This window comes from Vicugna pacos, chromosome 25, assembly GCF_048564905.1.
Source record: "Vicugna pacos chromosome 25, VicPac4, whole genome shotgun sequence".
Lineage (NCBI taxonomy): Eukaryota > Metazoa > Chordata > Mammalia > Artiodactyla > Camelidae > Vicugna > Vicugna pacos.
Window position 1 is genome coordinate 11,973,052 of NC_133011.1, and position 21,320 is coordinate 11,994,371.

At 41.1% G+C, this 21,320-nt stretch overlaps 1 protein-coding gene across 1 annotated transcript in view; it reads left to right on the top strand.

Annotated features, from left to right (window-relative positions):
* Positions 1-21,320, top strand: part of BAALC (BAALC binder of MAP3K1 and KLF4) — a 328,207-nt gene that overhangs the window by 119,524 nt on the left and 187,363 nt on the right. The gene's annotated exons all lie outside the window — the stretch shown is intronic.

Below are 21,320 nucleotides of genomic sequence, written 5' to 3' on the forward strand. Positions count from 1 at the left end.
AAGATGAACTGCAAGGAAAGCAACCCTGCTTTGTTATCTGGATGGACTAGAAAAGTCTCTTAACACTGGAATTAGAATAAGGTAGTTCTGGCACCAGGCAGAAGCAAATGAAAATCTCTGGAGGAAGAAAATGTCATTTTACATACTCTATGAATACTTTTTCAAATGCAGTGTTCTATCATATAATCAAACATAATCAGGTATGCAAAAAGACAATACGTGAACAAGAATCAGCACAAGCATCAGACCAGAGAAGAAGATCCAGAGAATGCCTGAAATACCAAGCATAGATTTATTAAACTCATGTAACTTAAACAGATCAACAAGGAAAACAATAATGAGATATCTCTCCACACCTGTTAGAATGGTTAAACTCCAAGAAGCCTACAATATCAATTTCTGGTGAGGATTTAGAGCAACAGAAACTCATTCATTGTTGATGGGAATGCAAAATGGTACAGCCACTTTGAATACAGTTGAGTGTTTTCTTACACAGCTAAATGTGGTCTTACCGTATGATCTAGCAATCACACTCCTAGATATTTATCCAACTGACTAGATAGATAGACAGATAGGCCACCCTTGAGGCAGAGTGTGAAACTCTCCATCCTTCAGTCTGGACAGCACATAGTGACATCCTCCCAAAGAATACAGCATGGAACAGGCTGGGGAAAGAGTAACTGTTACAGTGGAGAAACTTAAACGCTATGTCTGCCAGGTGAATGTCAACATCACATGATAAGTCATGTTGCGAGTATGTTTCCTTCATATGATGTGCTGAAAATGACACTTGACCTCTGTGATCTTCCTCCCCAAAATCTATAACTTAAGTCTAGTCATGACTTGTCCAGTCACACAAATCTCAACAGATGGACATTTTACAAAATGCGTGACCTGTCTTCTCAAAACTATCAAGATCATCAAAAACAAAGTCTGAGAAACAGTTACCGCCAAGAGGAGCCTAAGGAGACATGATAACTAAATGTAACATGGTGTCCCAGAAAAGAAAAATTACATTAGATAAAAACTAATGAAATCTGAATAAAGCATAGGTGGTCGTTTAGTCATTCAACTCCGTGGGATGTTCTTTCATTATGTATGTGACAAGTTCCTCCCTTCTGCTTGCTTTTTTTCACTGGAATTTCTTTTCATCAGATGTTTTCTTCTTGTGTTCATCTCTGAATTTTTGTTCTCTTTCTAAGAAAATTTCTCAAACTTATCTTCTAAATTTCTACTGAATTTTTATTTGGACTATCACTTTTTAATTTCACAGATCATTTTTATCTCTGTTCTTTTTAAATACTATCGTCCTGTTTTTAATGACTCTTACATATATTGGAAGATACATAATTTACTTTTTTAAGGTCATGTAGAAAATATAGTATTGTTTAATATTTATTTTGTAACATGACTTTATTAAAGTCCCTTAGTCCCTAATAATTTTGTAGTTGATTCTTCCTGGATTCTCTAGGTGGATGATCTTTTTATCTCAAATGATAATTTCGTTTCTTGTCTATAAGCTAGAGCTTGAAGCCAGTAATTATTAGTAGTGGTAGCAGCAGGTGTTCTTGTCTTGTTTATTCTAATGACAATGCCTATAGCACTCCATAATTAAGAACAATGTTGGCATGTGATATAAGATAGATATTTTTAATAAGTTAATAAAGAATTCTGTTCTATTTAACAAATTTTTTTAAAAAGTAGCAGTAGGTGTTGAATTTTATCAAATGCCTTTTTTCTCTCAGTGTTAGTCAAGGCGGGCTAACACCTGGAGCAGACTGCCCTCAAAATCTTAGTAGCTTAAGAAAGTGTAATCACTCATGCAGCAGATGCGGGTGTTCTTGAGGTGGCCTTCCAAGTGATGATTCGAGGACTCACCACTTCCACCTTGTGACCCTGCCGTCTGTTAGGGCTTCAGATTCTTCCGCAGGCTTCTCTGTGCCCAGCCAGCAGGTGGAGGCAGAGAGAGAGAGAGAGAGGGAGAGGGAGAGGGAGAGGGAGAGGGAGAGAACTGAACTGAAAAAAAAAAAAGAGTCAAGAAGGAATTGGCTCACATCACTTCCAGCTACATTCCATTTGACAGAACTCAGGCCCAGATCCAGACCTAACTGCAGGGGAGGTTGAGAAATGTGGTCCAGGTGTGTGCCTGGGAGGGGGAAGAAACAGGCCTAGTGAGCAATGTGAGGGAGTCAGTACTTTTCCTAATATAATGTCATCCTTTCATTCTTTGAATAACTTGAACTGATCATGGTTTATCATTTAATTTACTCCTGGATTTGATTTGTTAGTGACTTATTTAGCATAAAAATTTTCATCTACATCCAGCTATATTCTAAATGAGGTGTCAACCATGGGCATAATATTTGTAATCAGTAAGCTTGAATTTTTTAAGTATTCATTTTTAATAGGAAACTTCAAAATCATCATCTAATTCGACAGAAAATAATTTCTCTTTTTCATGGGAGCAGGGTCTTAGGTGCAAAAAGAGCCTGCTGTTTCAGAGGTGGTGACATTAATTTTTATAAGAATTTGCATAGTATTTTTTTAACCAAGAAAGTTGACCTAAATTACATAATATATTTACATTTACAATAACAAGGTTGGCATGAGCGACACACAGCTAAACTCAGCAGCAGCGAAGATGTGATAAAGCAGCATTTTACTTTGAAAGTCACCCACAAATCCTCAGCAGAACTTTATGGAATGCCATCTTTCAAAAAGACTCACTACCCCATTGGGATCCATCACTGCTAGGCTATTCATGGTACTGAAGGAATCTTTCCTAGACTTTCCTCGAAAAAGTAGACCAAAAACAGCTTGTAATTGCCACCCATCATCAAAATCACAGCTTTAGTGCTTCCATATTTCTCAGAAGTATACCACTGCTGGGCGTTTCCAGTTACTACTGCTGGAAAGTTTGAATATTGCCAAGGCAGTTAAACACTGGTACTCTCAGGAAATGAAAGATATAATTTTTAATAACCACAGGAGCCCTGCTGTTACTTTTCTGCATGGAAAGCATAATCTTTAATACCTTACTGCTCACAAGTCAAAGACAGAATTCCAGATGCTGAAAGTTTTAACGGTGGCCGCTGGGATCTATCACGTGCAGAAGAATTACACTTTCACTAACTCACAATGGCAATGAGTCAACAAAGAGCAAAGAGAAGAAAAGATTAAAAGGCTAATCCAAAATTGTCAAAAAGACACTGGGACCCAGGACTAAACGGTAGTGAAAGTGGCAAGTAAAGTTGTTACACACATAACCAGAGGAGTGGAAACCACCGGGAGCAATATGAGAGAAAGATGATGAAGGGAGAAGAAGGCAGGACCAGAAGTGGTGAACACTAGTTAGAAATGAAAATAAGTGCAAAATGATTGCAAAAATGAATACATTTTAGCAGCCGGATCTGAGGTTTTTCTTTTCCATCCCAAGAAGAAAAAAAAAGGGGAAACCAGGAAAGATTTCTAAGAATAGGTTTTCTAATTCTTCATCACAAAAGGAGGGGATGAGGAGGGTGAGTCTACTTAAGTTTTGATAGAAGCACCCTAGAGAATATTTTTCAAATAAACCATCTTTCAAATGCATGCCGTAGTTCATTTTCATTTAGAGTGGTCCCATTTTAAATATGTTCTACTTATTTGGCTTCATTTTTACTGGGTTTAACATATCTAAGAGCGAAGTGTCTATTAAACCCTACATTTAATACCTATGCTTATAAATACACCATTACCTATTATTACCTTTAGAATATGTTGAGAAAAGAGGCACAAAATCAACAGAGATTAAGAAAAACTTTTTCCTAAACTCAAAAGGAAAATACCTTAAAATCTTCTCCATCTTACTTTTCAGAGTGCAGACCAAAGCAAAACTGTCCAGTTTGTTTCCTTGGGGTCCTATTCTAGGATCTAATTACTTTCATGGTCAGGAAATATATGTCTGAAAATATAGACTCCTGACTTTATCTGGACAAAGTCACCAGTAAAGTACAAGGTCCCCTAGTGGTTCCAGTCCTTACGAATGGCCAGTCCAGTACCCCCATTAAAACATTCATAAAACAGGAACCTCCTGAGCCTGTAAACCAAGCTGACCACTGGCAAAACCCCTTGCTGGTATTTTCAGCCTCTTAGCTGCCACCTCTGTTGGTGCAGAGTCCAAGTGGAGAAGAATGACACCTGTGTTTCTAGAGCTGACCTTGTTGGCAGGCTGTGGGCAAATAAAAAGTACAGTAAAACAAAACAGGAGGACTGTGTTTCCTCGACTAACAGTCATCACTGCCTCTTTGTCGCTGGTTCTGAGACTCCAGGTAGGGCTTTCCAGGCCGGTCCTGCAGACACTGAGAGGTCCGAAGATTTTTATGAAAACAAAGAGCAGGAGAGGGGCGTGCAGCACATCCCAAACCAGAGGAGGTTGCCTTGGGGACCTGGGAGGCAGGGCAGGGTCTGGCTACACTGGACATCCTGAAGAGACTGAAGACCACAAAAAATCCTGTTCTCTCCACTCAGCAAGTGCACAGTGTGATGGAAGAGGCTGACTCCACGTACGCAAGAGTTAAGTAAGAACATCTAAAGAATTAGCAGCTAAAAGGTATGAAATCTAAATGCATTCACATGGAAGCCTTCCAAAACATTGTTCAGCACTAAAAAGCAAGGGGTGAGTGCTCGTTTTGGCAGCACATATACTATTTTTAGTGGTGAAACTATACTTACAGGATAACACCATGTCTGTAAACAACCACCGCCCCACAGAACAGTCTATATGTTTCCTGTTGTTACATCAACATGTGCGTAAATGCATGAGGGTACCAGGTATGTGAACAGCCACCACCTCACAGAATAATGCTGTGTGTTTTCTCTAGTTACATAAGCAGGAACTCTGGAAAATGCAGTAATGTGGGTTATCTCTGTGGAAGGGATCAGCATTGTAGGCTACGATCAAAGCACACCTGAGCCTGATCTGTAATGCTTACATTTTTGTAGGGAGGATCTATGAATATATCACATGGTATATATAATTAAGAATCAAGTTTTTAATAGGAGATCTACTATGCACATATCTAGGTAAGGGGTGACACAGTGGGTCCAACCACATCTGCCCACGAGAATCCTTGCGTCACTGATGTGCACACCTGCAGTCCAGGGAGGGGCAGCCCACACCACTGAGACCCAGGAAGGATCATCCAGTTCAGTCTCCCTTCCCTTCCTCCCTCAGTGCTTCTCTCTGTCCTCTGTCTCTTTAGTTGGCAGTCACCACATGGGCTTTGGGGACGTCCATGCTTCAGTCCTTTCCCCAAACTCTACTCCCACCCCCACAAATAAAGCCTAGGCGGGCTGACTTGATCCAGCGCTGGGAGACAGGGGAGACCAGAGGGCCAGGCCCCGCAGGGTGTGATACGGGGGGACACAAGGAAAGGAAGAGAGGCTGCAGGAGGCTGAACCCGGCCGAACACCCATGACAGCAAACCCTTCCTATCCACCCCCACCCCACCGCTGCTGCACACAGACCACCACCACCTCAAATGCCCAGCAGTGGGTAATTCAACATATAATTTGCTTCTATCAGCTTCAGGTTGAGAAGCGGGTCAAAAGTGAATGCCTGAGTGTGGGATCTGCAGGTCAGGGAGAGGCTAAAGTTTCCATGACTTTCTGAAGAAGGCAGACCCCTGCTCTTCTCCAGAGACTCCCCGCATGGATTCACCCATACCCCTTAGAGCCATGCAGTGGACCCAGGCTCCTGAGTTCCAGGGCTGAGGGATCAGGGCCCATGGTTCTGAGAAGGAAGTGGGCTGTTTCTGGCTGGCTCTGTCCCAGCAGCCACAGCTGCATCCTCTTGGGACCACTCAGTTCTGATCAGCAGTTCCCAATGGGCTGGGTAGTTCCAAACAGGCTGGGCTGTGAAGGGAATACGTTTCTCGTCTGCACCTGCCTGCCGCCCAAACTGCTAAGAGATTAGGTCTTAATTTTAGCAACTGACCTGGTCCTTTTGCCACAGACCAGATGAGTTGACTTTTCCTCTTAACATGTTTGCCAGGTTCAAAAATAACATTCGTAATCACCTGACACTTAAACCAAAGTTATTTTCAATCAAAAGGACAAAATGTGCCAATAGGACTGCTATAGACCTCAGCCAAAGATGAGGCCCAGCTGTGGCCTGGGAGACACCCAGAGCCTCCCACTGCTGGACCTGCTCTAGAAAACAGCCAAGAGGAAAAAGTAAGTTTTTTTTTTTTGCAAGATTACATACACACTTGCGACCTGAATTCAGGGACGCTCAATAGCTATTTTCTTTGTATAGTTTGGGTCGGTTTTATGGTTTCTTCAGAATGGGAGGCTAGGGTCCGTGTTCAATTATGTCACCATCCGGGAGGTGGGGGTGAGGTCCCAAAGTCAGCCATTGTCTGTACCCTAGGCTGCAGGCAAGGTCTTCATGGGATGGAACTCGAAACACACAGGAATTAACATTATGTGTCTCACACAAAGAACAGGGGTCTGTGACATCAATACAACTTTATTTTTTGAAATATTTCTCTTAATACATTAATTCCAAATCACTTTGGATTTGGAAACAAACAGGGCCATTTCCTTGTTATAAAAGCCTATTTACAAAGGCAAACCAAAGGGAGCCCTTGGCATTCTACGTTTTAAAATTGATCAATTTTTAAAAATTGAAGCATAGTTGATTTACAGTGTTGTGTTAGTTTCTGGTGTACAGCAAAGTGATTCGGTTATACATAAATATATTCTTTTTCATATTCTTTTCCATTATGGTTTATTACAGGGTATTGAATATAGTTTCCTGTGATGTACAGTAGGACCTTGCTGTTTATCTATTTTGTTTATAGTAGTTTGTATCTGCTAATCCCAAACTTTATCCCTCCTCCTCTCTTTCCCCTTTGGTAACTCTAAGTTTGTTTTCTATGTCTGCAAGTCTGTTTCTGTTTTGTAAACAAGTTCATTTGTGTCATTTTTTTAAGATTCCACATATAAGTGATATCATATGATACTTGTCTTTGACTTCACTTAGTATGATAATGTGTACGTCCATCCATTTTGCTGCAAACGGCATTATTTCATTCTTTTTATAGCTGAGTAGTATTCCATTGTATAAATATACAACAACTTCTTTATTCACTCATCTGTCAGTGAACATTTAGGTTGCTTCTATGTCTTGGCTGTTGTAAATAGTGCTGCTATTTACAGGGGTACATTGGGGTGCATGTATCTTTTCAAATTAGAGTCTTCTCTGGATATATGCCTAGGAGTGGGATTGCTGGATCACAAGGTAAGTCTATTTGTAGTTTTTTAAGGAACCCCCATGCTGTTTTCCATAGTGGCTGCACCAAACTGCATTCCCACCAGCAGTGTAGGAGGGTTCCCTTTTCTCCACACCACCTCCAGCATTTATTGTTTGTGGACTTTTGAATGATGGCCATTCTGACTGGTGTGAGGTGGTACCTCACTGTAGTTTTGATTTACATTTCTCTGATAATTAGTGATATTAAGCATCCTTTCATTGGCCATCTGTATGTCTTCATTGGAGAAATGTTTGTTTAGGTTTTCTGCCTTTTTTTTTAATTGGGTTGCTTTTTTGTTGTTGTTGTTATTAAGCTGTATGAGTTTTTGTATATTCTAGAAATTAAGCCCTTATCAGTCACATTATTTGTGAATACTTTCTCCCAGTCCATAGGTTGTCTTTTCATTTTGTTTATGGTTTCCTTTGCTGTGCAAAACCTTCTAAGTTTAATTAGGTCCCATTTGTTTATTTTTGCTTTTATTTCTATTGCCATGGGAAACTGACCTAGGAAAACATTGCCACAATTTATGTCAGAGAATGTTTTGCCTATGTTCTCTTCTGGGAGAGTTATGGTGTCCTGTCTTATGTTTAAGTCTTTAAGCCATTTTGAATTTATTTTTGTGCATGGTGTGAGGGAGTGTTCCAACTTCATGGATTTACATGCAGCTGTCCAGCTTTCCCAACACCATTTGCTGAGGAGACTGTCTTTTCTCCATTGCATATTCTTGCCTCCTTTGTCAAAGATCAATTGATTGTTGGTGTGTGGGTTTATTTCTGGGCTCTCAATTCTGTTCCATTGATCCATGTCTGTTTTTGTGATAATACCATGCTGTTTTGATTACTATAGTTCTGTTGTATTGTCTGAAGTCAGGTAGAATTATGTCTCCAGCTTCATTTTTTTCTTCAGTATTGCTTTGGCAATTCTGGGTCTTTTGTGCTTCCATGTAAATGTTAGGGTTATGTGTTCTAGTTCTGTGAAAAATGTCCTGGGTAATTAGATAAAGATTGTCTTAAATCTGTAGATTGCTTGGGTAGTATGGCCATTTTAACAATATTAATTCTTCTAATCTAAGAGCATGGGATATCTTTCCACTTCTTTAAATCATCTTTAATTTCCTTTATCAATGTTTATAGTTCTCAGTGTATAAGTCTTTCACCTCCTTGGTCAGGTTTATTCCTACACATTTTATCTGTCTGATGTGATTTTAAAAGAGTTTTTTTTTTTTTACTTTCCTTTTCTGATATTTCATAGCTAGTGTAAAGAAATGCAACAGATTTCTGTATGTTAATCTTATAACCTGCTAATTTGCTGTATTTGTTTATCAGCTCTGGTAGTTTTTTTGTGGAGTCTTTAGGGTTTTCTATATATAGTATTATGTCATCTGCATATAGTGACAATTTTACCTCTTCCCTTCCAATCTGAATCCCTTTTATTTCTTTTTCTTGTCTGATTGCTATAGCTAGGACTTCCAATACTATGGTGAATAGAAGTGATGAGAGTGGGCATCCTTATATTGTTCCAGATTTTAGCAGGAAGGCTTTCAACTGTTCACTGTTGAGGATTACTTTGGCTGTGGGTTTGTCATAAATATCTTTTACCATATTGAGATATGTCTCCTCTATACCCACTTTGGAAAGAGGTTTTATCATGAATGGATGTTGAATTTTATCAAATGCTTTTTCTGCATCTGTTGAAATGATCATGTGGTTTTTGTCCTTTCTTGTGTTGATATGGTGTATCACGTAGGTTGATTTGCATATGTTGAACCATAAAATTGATAAACATTAAACGTGTTTGGGGTTTTTGCAGAGGGCTGGGGGGAGTGGGTGTAAGACTCTGGAACACCACTTAGGAACCTCTAAGAAAACCCCACATCAGGCCTCCATCAGGCACACTCAGGCAGATGAGTCCATTTTGCAAGCTCCAGTTTTCCTTTGAGTGACCTGTTCTGAGGTCTACACTTTGGAGAATCAGGAGGCAAGGAGCACAGGCAAGCCCATGCGGCTCTCACAATAAGCCCCACACTCCAGTAGCAGGTTCAATGTTAACAAAAGTAAGGTTTTTATCTTCACCTGTCTGACTTCTGTGGCAATCTCTCAATTGCTTTCAGACATAAATATCATTTATTAGAGACCCTCAAACACAAAAATTTAGCGCACAGTCTCAAAAATTAGGAAAGTAAAACTTAACAGGGAATCACTCAGACAATTCATAGAGTTTTTGGTAAATCGAATGCAAAAAGATAGGTTTTGCTTTGTTGAAACCCTGTGTTGCTAAGCACAGTTGGTTGGGTAAAAGTAAAAATTGAAAAACTCACATAGTTCAACAAATGGTGCTGGGACAGCTGGACATCCACATCTTAAAAAAAAAAAGAAAAGAACCTACACCCTTCACAAAAATTAACTCAAAATGGATCATAGACCTAAATGTAAAAACACAAAATTATAAAAAGTCCTAGAAGATAACATAGGAGAAAACCTAGATGACCTTGGGTTTGGAGATAACTTCTTAGATATAACACTAAAGGCATGATCCGTGAAAGAAATAACTGATAAACTGGATATTATTGCAATTCAAACCTTCAGCTCTGTGGAAGAGTCAAGAGAATCAGAAGACAAGCCACAGACTGGGAGAAAATATTTGCAAAAGATACATCTACTGAAAGACTCTGAAATCTACAAAGAACTCTTAAATTTGAAATAAGGAAATAAATAAGCTGATTTTAAAATGGGGAAAAGACCTTAATAGACACCTCCCCAAAGAAGATACACAGATGGCAAGTGAGCCATCGGATTCTACCAAGAGCAAAGAGGTCTAGGGATGTGGCATGACTGACAGGTCCTGGCTCCTCACCCACCCCACACAGTCAGATCAGAAGAAAGGAGCTGAAATTCCTGAGACCTGAACTGGTTCCTAATTTTCAGACGGGGAAGATTTGAAGGTTTTAAAGGAGCAAATCTTCAAAAGGGCATTGCTTAGGTAGGAAAGAGTTCTAAGTGGCTAAGTGAGGGGATGAGGCAGCACGAGGGCCAGAAGTAGCCACTTCACCACGAGCTCCCCTTGGCTCTCCTGCATCATGGGGAGGGATCTAGAAATGTCCAAGTGCTCCCAGTAATAACAGCAAATAATATTAACTGTCCCGGGTGCTAGGGATATAATGAGGAACATGGGACAAGCCCCTGCTTTCATGGAGCCGGTATCCCAGGGGCTGTCAGACTGTCAGCAAGTAACTGAATAAGCAAACAAGAGAAATTCAGACAGGGATAAGCACTATACTAGACTAATATTCAATGATATTAATCGAAGCTTCATTTATAACAGAAACTTAAGTGTCTACAAATATGCAACTGGTTATATAATTAATTCCATTTAATGGAATGCTGTGAAAATATTATAAGGAACAAGAAGGAATTATAAATATTCATAGGGAAAGAGGTCCAGGAAGGATCATTAGTGAAAAAAGCAGGTTATAGAAAATATGTTCCAATGTATATGTTTTTTCAACACCACCAAGCAATTAATTCCATTCTGACACCATCTACCTGGAGATGGAAACAAGGGTTCATCCCAGAAGGCTGCCTCCCACCTTCAGATGCCAATCAGAAGTCCAGGTTGTCACCTGTGCATCTGCCCCACCGCCTATAGATTAGAGGTTTCCATAATCCCTTCCTCAGTTCCAACTGATTTGCCAAAATGGCTCAAAGAACTCAGATAATACATTTACTTACACATACAATAACATGAGTGTAATCATTTATATTACTATAAAGGATATTATAAAGGATGCAGGTGGACAGCCAGGTGAAGAGGTACACAGGGCGAGTTAGGTGGGAAGGGGAGTAGAGCTTCCATGCTCTCGGAGCAACCACTCTTCCAGCATCTCCATGTGTTCATCAACCCAGAAGCTCTCCAAACCCCATCCTTTTGGGGTTTTATGAAGGTTTCATTATGTAGTCACAAGTGATTAAATCATTGGCCATTGGTGACTGATTCCACCTTCAGCCCCTCTCCCCTCTTCAGAGGTTGGTGGGTAGGACAGAAAGTTCCAACCCTCTAATCTTGTGGTTGGTTCTCTTGGCAACCTGCCCTCCGGTGCTTTCTAAAAGTCACCTCACTAACATAAACTCATGTATGGTTGAAAGGGTTTGTTATGAATATCAAGACGCATTTATTTCTCTTATCACTTTGGAAAATTCAAGGGTTTTGGGAGATCTGTGCCAGAAATGAGGACAAAGACCAAATATATTTCTAAGTCATAATATGTATGTATACAGTCTTCCTAGTAGTTTATATTCACATACTGTCGTGTGTGTATGTTTAATGACTAGTAGAAGTAGGGCAGCAGGCGGGACACCCCTGTGGGGAAGGGCAGGGGCCCTCTGACCACTCAGCCAGCCCCTCAGTCCACAAAGGTTTCCACACCTGAGGGCTCCTGGGAGCACTGGGGCTGAGTGGAGAAAGGCCCGAGGTCTGCAGCGAGGTGCTGGCAGTGCTGGGCTGGCACGGAGGGCTGCCCCAGCCTCAAGCGGGGTCCATCCCTGGCTCCCCGACTGCTTCCCCTACTGGTGTGCATCCCTGTTCTCCACTCCACACCCAGACTGGACATCTTGTGGTCACTACCTCTGTCCCTCACACTGTGGCCCCTGCCCTGTGTCCACCCGAGGCACCCACCGCAGAGCAAGGACTCAGCCAGAGCCATGACGAGGTCTCCAAGGTAGTTGGGATGGCAAACCCTACCCACCACCCAGACAGCAGCAGCTGTCACCCTGTGGTTGTAGAGAAGAAAAATACAACCATTATTTTAGAGGAGTGAAGCTGCGGTAAGGGCTAATAGCAAGGAAGCCTTTCACTTTCTGCTTTAGACCCTGTATTGTTTGATCTCACAATGAGCGTATGCTCTTCCCCACTCACCTGCAAAAGCGAAGGGTGGAGGGGAGGACCAGCACTCACAGAGTAAGAAGGTACAGCCTGTTTTGCTAACTTCTGCTACTTGTTTAGTTTGTCATTTCAGGTAAATAAATGTATATTGCAGTTCAAGATGCATATCCATATGGAGATAAGCAGCTTTATGAATTTTATTATCTTCATTATTCTAGAATGTTCAAAATTATTGCTCACCAAATAGTTCTTTTTCTCAATTTTGTAAAAGACACAATACGCTCTGTCTACATGCATAAAAATTTCCTACATGACATGTAAATTTTCATTCATTCCATTTATAATATTAATGCATAAAATATATAGTTGGTTTTATTTCCTACTGTAACTTAGTTTGGAAATTGACTCTGATAAGTGATCTGTGTCTCTGGATAGAGAGCTTAGAAATAATTGACACGTTTTAGTCCTATACTGAACTCCAAGTTAAATATTTCAAGATGGCTTTGGTCAGTCAGGCCTGACGGCTGGTATGCAGACATGAGCAAATCACTAAGAAAAACAATTAAAACCCTGACTTTGGAGATGCCGCTTGGAGACCGGCATATCTGTTGAATGTATTAGCAATGACTCATAACCACATGATTAAATATACTGAGGAATTAAATATTTAGCTCATAATTCTGGGTGTGCTGTGGTCTAGGATTACTGTAACGCCAACAGAAAATTGGAATTGAATTAGATCTACTGGACTTGACTCCTAACTTCAAGGCCAGGAGTTTGCTAATAAAGCACCCTGTTGGGCTGAGGCCGGAGGGGAAACTCCCTGTGCCTCTGCCTTCTGTTTTCCAGGACACTGTCAGGCCGGAGGGGGAACTTTGCTTTGTAGCAGCCCATGGTGTAACTTGGAATCTTGCTCCTGATGCAAAATCCAAAAATCACAGAAAAGAAGTAGTGGTGACAGGTTATAAGAGGAGAGAAATTTGTCCTTTCTTATCTTCTGAAGGAATCCCCTGGAGTCCCATGGGCAGTCCAGCTTGCATTTGGACCCCTCCACCAGTAGAAGCAGCTCACTGGCACACGGTCATCCTCTCTCAGCACATTCCTGGCCCTGGGAGTCACCCCTCTGCAGTGGGAGCACCCCAGAGCTCCAGCCCCCAGGCCAAACCCTGCTCTCTGGAAAAGAGCTGATACACTCACTCATCCTAAAGTGTAAATGCTGATGGGGTGTGATCATCTCCGATAAACGGATAAACAAACTATGGAGTTTTGTTAGGTGATAAAAAGAGACGAACTACTGATATTCGCAACATAGATGGATCTCAAAAACATTATGCTGAGCAAGGCAGCCAGACCCACGTGTACACACAGAATACATCATCTGAGGGGGGTGGGTATAAGGATGGACCTGCTAAGGGGTCAAAGGTTGTACTACAGGCATTTCTAGCATCTCTCAGTAGAATGTGCAGGCATATGTCCTCTACTTGGACTTCATCCAAAGTTCTAAGGCAAAGGAAACAGGCATCTTTAACAACCTGTTATACATATCTGTGTCCTCAGCTGGAAGCTGTTGGTTACTCAACATTCATTCCTGCATCCAGTTTCATTATAGAACCCCGATTTACTTACGTAACCATTCTATTCTACATGGAGATTCTCTTTGATTTGCTGAAGTCTAGTGTGGTTATCACCTTCCCCTGGTTAAAGATTATTTCAGGGTTGAGTATGTGACCCCCTTCTGGCCAATGAGATGTAAAAGGGCTGAGGGCTACTAGGAAAGGTTCTCTTCCTCCTAAAAAAGGAGATCCCACAAGAGATGGCCCTCTTCTTCCTCTAGACATTGTTGCATCCAGCAGGAACAGTTGGACCAGCTGTCTCCCCAGGGGAGATGACGACATGAGGACAAAGCCAAAACCCTAAGGTTGGCAGAACAAAAAGATGGAAAAAATCTGAATCCTTGATGATGTGGTTGAGTCACATGGAACAACCCACTGCTCTGAACTTCATGTTAAGAGAAAAACATTTCCTTATTGTTTCAGCCACACAATTTTCTGTTACTTGCTGCTGAAAGCATCTTAACTGATGTAAGAATCAGCTCCTTGGGGTGATGCATAGTCCCCAACAAAGAGTGTCTGTCACATGAAAGATGCTCAATAAATGTTTATTGAAATATTATAAGAATGTATATATCAGACCTCTGATGACCTCAATTAGAGTTACATCACTCCACCCGATAAGACTGAATTTGAGCTTGTTTATACTGCAAACTGCCTTGTAAAGTAAGAGGACATGATAGGGTTTAGGTGGACTGAGGACATCTGGGAATCAGTGATGGTCAGGAGTCAGCAGGGAATGCAACAGTAACCATCTGGCTGCGGAAGTGTCATTTATGCCTGCGGGGACTTCAACCTTCAGTATGAAATCCTTGAAAATTCTGCTATAAACATGGGGGAATGATGTCAGAGCAGAATAATAAATGAAAAGCTGAAAGCTTTTCCCAGTCTGAGCTCTGGTGAGGACAAATGAAACAGATACAAAGCCTTTAGAAGAAAGGTTTAAAACCTGTGGTTGTGCCCTGAGTTCATGTGCTTTTTCATACTTAGAAATGTCAGTCTATACAAATGTGCTTTGCATATTGCTATAGCCAAAGTGATTTTTACAACAGGGGGAAAATGGCCATTCTAGGAAGTCTTTGTTCAAAACAATGACCCAGAGACATGACTTCATGAGGACCTGAGTCAACACTGTACTATTCTACCCAATTATACCCAACTTTTTTTAAAAAAACAGACTTTTAAGAGCAGTTTTAAGTTCACAGCAAAGTTGAATGGAAGGTACAGAGGTTTCCCAGATACCCACTGCCCCACACATGCATAGGTTTCCATTAATACCATCACTCACCAGAGAGGTACATTTGTCACAAGTGATCAATGTCCTCCTCCATGTCATCCTCCATGTCTTGAAGGTTCCTCCATGTCCGCCCAATAAGTGGAGAAAACTTATCACAAGGACTCACATTTTCTTCTCTGGTGTGGAAATAAAGACCACATCAGTGGAAAAAAAGACTAGTGTGAAAACAACCAACCGTGAGCTGAAGTTTAATCATGATTATTATAATGGAGGCATGATAGCAATCATTAATAGCAACTTGGAAACCAGTGCCTAATAACTAAGTTTCTACTGGTGGACCAATCCTTCAGGAACCTGAAAACTATGATGAGCCTAGGGAAAAATATGAGCAACAGGAGAGAGTCTAAGTCTCATCTGAGGAATTATCCAGAGATAACAAAACGCCTGTGGAAGACTGGTTGACCAGAAAATATTAGCTTGTCAGTGACATTGTCCAGACTTACACAGGCTCTTTGGAAAGTGGGGCCCTGCCAATGATCACCCTAGGAGGAAAAAGCACATTCCATTGAGATTAGAACTCCTGGGGCAGCAGGAAGCAACCATTACAGACAAGACACTGAGTAAGCAGAAAAATGTGCGCAAGCTTCTTGGACCTTGCATAAAACACTCATAAAAATGGATCATCTCAGGAACATTCCATGGCAAGCACATTGAGATGGTGCTACTTCCCTAATAATAGAGCTGGTTCTCTAATGAGCCTTTGTACACTGGAAAAATTACTGGTCTAAGAAGAGAGTAGGTATCATGGAGTAGTATCTATGAACAGAACTTGATGGTACATCCTTTGGATTTAGGGGTTTGCTTCCTCTGGTGCTTTATTCTAAGTCTCTCACCTGGAAATCTCCCATTTCCAAAAAAAATCGAGAACTGAAATAACTGATGGTAGATGGGGTAAATAAACCAAGGACTTCCCTGAGGTTGACAGTAATGGGGAAATGGTAAGGCTATCACTGTGAGGATTTTATTATTTTTTTCTGTTCTATTCTACTTTATTTTGTGGCAGACATTCTCAGTCGCCTACCAAATAGTCAGCCAACTATGCCTGCCACTTGCCCTCTTTCTGCCTTGCTAATAGAACCCAAGTGTCGCTCACTGTCCTCCAAGAAGCCTTGTCTCTCAGGGAAGGTGCAGTCTCCTTCTAGCCCCATGGAGCTAACGTCTCTTGCCAAAGAGATGTGTTTTAGGCAATAAGCATGTGAGGTGATCCTGGCCACTGACACTGGAAGGAAGTCTGCAGGGAGGACTCAGAAAAGAATTCTCTCACTCTTGAAAGGGGACACACAGCAGGGTCATGTCTCTTTTCTGTCTCTGGAAGAAAGCTAATCTATATTTATTTATTCAATTAATCAATTTTTATTGCCCAGCACGTGTTCTGAAATCCAAAGGCTACCTGCCTTTGAACTGGAAAGGAATGGCTTTTCAAATGCAGGCGAGCTTCAAAAACACATCCTGATAAAGTCCTGTACTTTAAAAACAGGGTGGAAAAGTAAGGGAAATAGCAGACCAGAAGAAGTAAGGGCTGGGTCCCTGGCTAGACAGCTCTGAACGCCTGGTGGTGAGGTCGGGGAGGCAGGGGGGAGGAATGCACATTGTGGACGAAGGGTAAAGGCAAGGACATAGGAAGGAGAAGAACAGCACCAGGGTTCCAAGAAAATCAACCAACTCCAAAGCCAGGCGGTCACCAAAGACTCAGAGCAGGATGTAGTGCCACTGTCCTAGACGCCATCCAAGAATCTGGGAAGACCGACAGGTGCTTGAACTGAGTGAGACTTCTAATGTCACACTAAGGATGTCAGCTCTCTGCCGTGATTTTAACTTCCCCACTGCACAGGCATGTATGTGCTTGCCCCTGTGCGGGCTTACGAGGGAGACTGAGTCCGACCCCGCCAGGTGGGTCCTGATGACAGCACAGACAAGGTTCTGCTCCTGTTGCAGGGCCCTGTCCTCGAATGCCCCCTCTTTCTCTGGCCTCTTCTTTCAGGCTGTTTCCTACTTCTGCCCACCCCATAAATCATCTGTTCTCAAAGTGTGGTCCAGGAACCCTTGGGCATCCCTGAGACACTTTTAGGGAAAATGTGACATTAAAACTATTATTTTAGTGTCAGTTTATTAGTTTTAGTTTTAGTACATATATCTGTATGTGTATGTAACTGAATCACTATGCTGTAACCAGAAAGCAACACAACATTGTAAATCAACTATACTTCAATTTTAAAGAGTGAAAAACTACTATTTTCAAAATAACAATAAGATCATTTGCCTTTTTCACTCTCAATCTCTCACACATGCACAGTGTAGTTTTTAAGAGGCTGTATGACATGTGATATGGCAACAGATTGAATTTAGAAGCAAATATGAGAATCCAGCTGCAAAATGATCTGGAAAAATGCAAAATAATGACACTCTCCTCATTAATTTTTTTTTGGTTTTAGAAAATATAACAATAATTAATTAAAATGTGTTATTTATTCTAATGTACAATGGGTTGATTATTGCTATTTTAAAATGAATTAATAAAAATTTTTTTTAAACTTTTCAAATTCAATATCTAACACGTGGTGCCTGGACCAGCAGCCTCAGAGCTTGTTAGAAATGCAGGTTCTCAGGCTTCTCCCCAGACCCACTGGCTCAGAAGCTCTTGAGTCCAATAGACCACGGCTCCTCTCCCCTTTTTGTGACAACCCTTCAGATTTTTGCATTTTGTTTCCTCTTAGCCGCCAAGCTCCGATTTTTCAACTGTTAGTTCTTTGTGAGGGTTTCTGAATCCCCTAACAATCATGCTCACTCCACCTAACATTCCTGTGCTGTATTTGCCAATGTGTCTCTTAAAACATGTTGCCTGGAAGAGAACACATATTCCAGCAAGTTCTTCACCCTGCAAGACGGTGTGTCTGTCAATGCAGTTATTTCTTATAGTGGTAATGATGCCACTAAGATTACCTTGGATTATAGCAGCCACAGCATCCTTGCCTTGGTAATCATGAGATAGGGAGCCATATAATTATAGTCAGAGCAGAAATACAGGGCTTTGCTGTGTCTACGTGCACGAATGTGGGCTGGGGAGGCAAGGTGACTAGGAAACAGCCCGGGAATCTAACGTTCCAAACATAACCTTGACATGTCATCAGACATTTAATAAAGGATTACCAAGAAGCAGAAGCTCCTGGAGACACACTAAGCAGATGCTGAGGATGTGATCTCATTCTTAGAAGAATTCCACCTAAACAAAAGGGGAAGAAAGGACTAGGATACGAGGACAAATTTCCTGTGATGCCCAAGCAAGCAATCACTTAAAAATTAAGGTCCATTAAGGTCCATTAAGTTACCTAATGAAGAGATTTCACAATGGAACCATGAAGGGTGGAAGGTCAAGCTCCAGGGTGTTTCTTATCACCCCTGGTATAGAAGTCACACACAACTAGTGGCAGCATCTAATCGAGTTTAAGATCCAAAAGAAAATTTACATGTGGTTGGGGTCAGTAGATGTTTATATCTGTTTAATGAATAAGCTTTTTATTTTCTCTCCTTATTCAATTTCAGGTGACTTTTTTTTTCTATATAACAATTCTTTGATTTTCATTTAAGAAGTGGTTAATTCAATATCTGCCCTACCCTGCCCCCCATCACTCCCCAGACCTATCCTCCCTCATCTTTTTCTCAGAAACTGCTGCCAAGCAGACCATTCCATCTGGCTTTGGTGCAAGCAGCTTGAGCTAGCTCTTCCAGCTTTGGGTCACCTATAAATTCCAAAGCATGCTTTCTATAGAATCCATAAATAAATTGGGTGGGTGGTAGGGACAGCATCCATAAAAACAGGAATTATTAATCTAGTCAAGAGTTAGAAGGAAAAGTGGTATGAAGATGTTTCTGATCATACTGATCATTCTGGTGATTCTGAGAATACTGCCAAAATATCTAGCAGCATTGCCAAAGGGTTGTTTTTAAGTCATCACAAGGAACATGGGAAGGGAGTTTGCCAAGACTTAATTTTAATTTTCTATACAGTGGGTAGCAAGTCTTATAACCGGTAACTTTTATGCCATTATTGACAATGAATTATTAACTTTTGTTTTTTCCTTTGGACACTTACCCACTTCATGTTTCGGATCCAAACCTCTTGATCTCTTTCTCTCTCCTGTCAAATCCCATTTTGTCACTGTTCAACATTCTTTATTGGACAGTTTGGGGAGAAGTAAAAATGCATTCAGCTTACTTTGTCATTTGATAAAAACTGATGGGTGAGGGAGGAGATTAATATTACTGGCTTGCTTCAATTTCAATTGCAACGGTCTGACTTCATATCAACAAAGCAGTCACATCTATAATTGTTAGGGGGAACTGGAGAAAGAAATAACCAGAAACTATGGGTTAGCTCATGGGTTTGGAGATCTGTGGAGGGAGACAGGAGACCTGGATGTATTTTGTAAACCTAAATGTTTTAAAATGTAATTCCAAATATCCTGCTTACTTTGGCTTTCTTTTATCATAAAACAGGCAGTTCTTTGTGCCTTGAAAGAGACACACAGGCTGCAAGGAGTCATCTGAACTGCCCAGAAATGTCTTTAATCTTGACCATTTTCAACACAGATCTCCACGGTGAAGAATTTTCAGAGGAATTCTTACAATGCAGAGTCTGTTCCTAGAGGATGCTGATTTCAAAACCTCTGTACACAGGGCATAATGAGGAGAGGAAGAAAGTGCACAGCTTTGGGTTGCTTAAGAAAAAGGAGGAAAACTGACGGGAAATGAAAGACTACCCAAGTAGAAAGCACGTAGCAGGCTGTGACTCAGAATAAATGAAATGTACCTCTTTCCGGTCTAACCCAGACCAGTGCTTGCCCTCAAGCACTGCAAAGGATGCTAGCTCCCAGTTGTATAAATGTGCACAAATGAAACAGGACGCATTTAAAATGTCCTCACCACCATCGCAGGCAAGGGACTGTTACTAATCTTTCATCATTGATTTAGGTTCTATAATTTTCCATCAATTTTATTCTTTTAGAACTATAAAAATTCCAATCACTCGTGAGCAGGTAAGTGTAACGGATATTGAATGCCTAGCAGAGCAGGATATGGGTAGATTAACCATTTAATACCGGCCTGAACAGTCTGGTAATCTGGGAATTTAGGGATGCAGATGAAGCCACCACATTGTGGGATGTTATTGCTGACTGTGTGTGCTCGTGCGAACATGAGCCGTGGAGGGAGGAATTCGGCCCCCCTTTTCAGGACTTATCACTGCTGTCTGACCTCAGTGCCATTCTCCATGCTTCTGCCCTGCTCCTTGTCCCGGGAGGCTGACCTCTGCAGGCTGTTCCAGGCTCCTGTTTCCCAGGCTCTTACCATTAATACCACTACTTTTTTCTCTCTCTCTAACTGGATTTGGTCAGAGATTGGAGGGTGGGCAGAAGCCAGGATATTGCTCATCTTCCTTCTCCAACCGCGGCTTCATCTCTTTCTTGGCTCCAGCTTTCAGTGGACAAGCCCCACATGATTCCAGCTTTGACAGGTCACCTATGTCTCTCCAGCTGTGGGGTGGTAGCTGCTTCTAGCTATGGCCAAACTGGGGTTGCTTTACTGTACCCTGTTGAGCTTCTAGCCTTTGTGGTCAATTTGTTACACAGTAATACAACAATAATACAACCAGTGGGGAGGTGTAGATTCTATTTGCAATGGCAGCAAAATACATAATAGCCACAATATAAGACCTATATAAAGAAAAATTTTACCTATGCATAAAAGAGGATTTGGAAAATTGGGGAGCTATATTATGTATCTCAGTGGGAAGATTAAATGTTTTATTTTTAAATCTTTTTGGGGGGAGAGGGATTAATTAGGTGTATTTATTTATTTATTTAAATGGCCGTAGGGGGGATTGAACCCAGGACCTCATGTGTGCTAAGCACAAGCTCTACCACTGAGTTATATCCGCTCCCCCCCAAGATTAAATGTTTTAAAGATGTCACTCCTAAAGGAGTTTTTATAACAGATAAGAAATGCATTAATAGCTCATAGGAAAAAAAAGTTAAATATTTGAACAGAAAATATGTAACACATTTGGAAATCTTCAGGAAAGATCACTCTGGAAATAGCACTGAGGACTCCAAACTAATCTATAATCCCCAACTGGAACTAAAATCTATAATGGTAGAATGGGTCTAAGTTTTAAACTGAGAAAACTCAAATTCCAGAGGTGGTAGGATAAATGACTTTGCAAACCCACAGAGGTGTAGCAGTAAG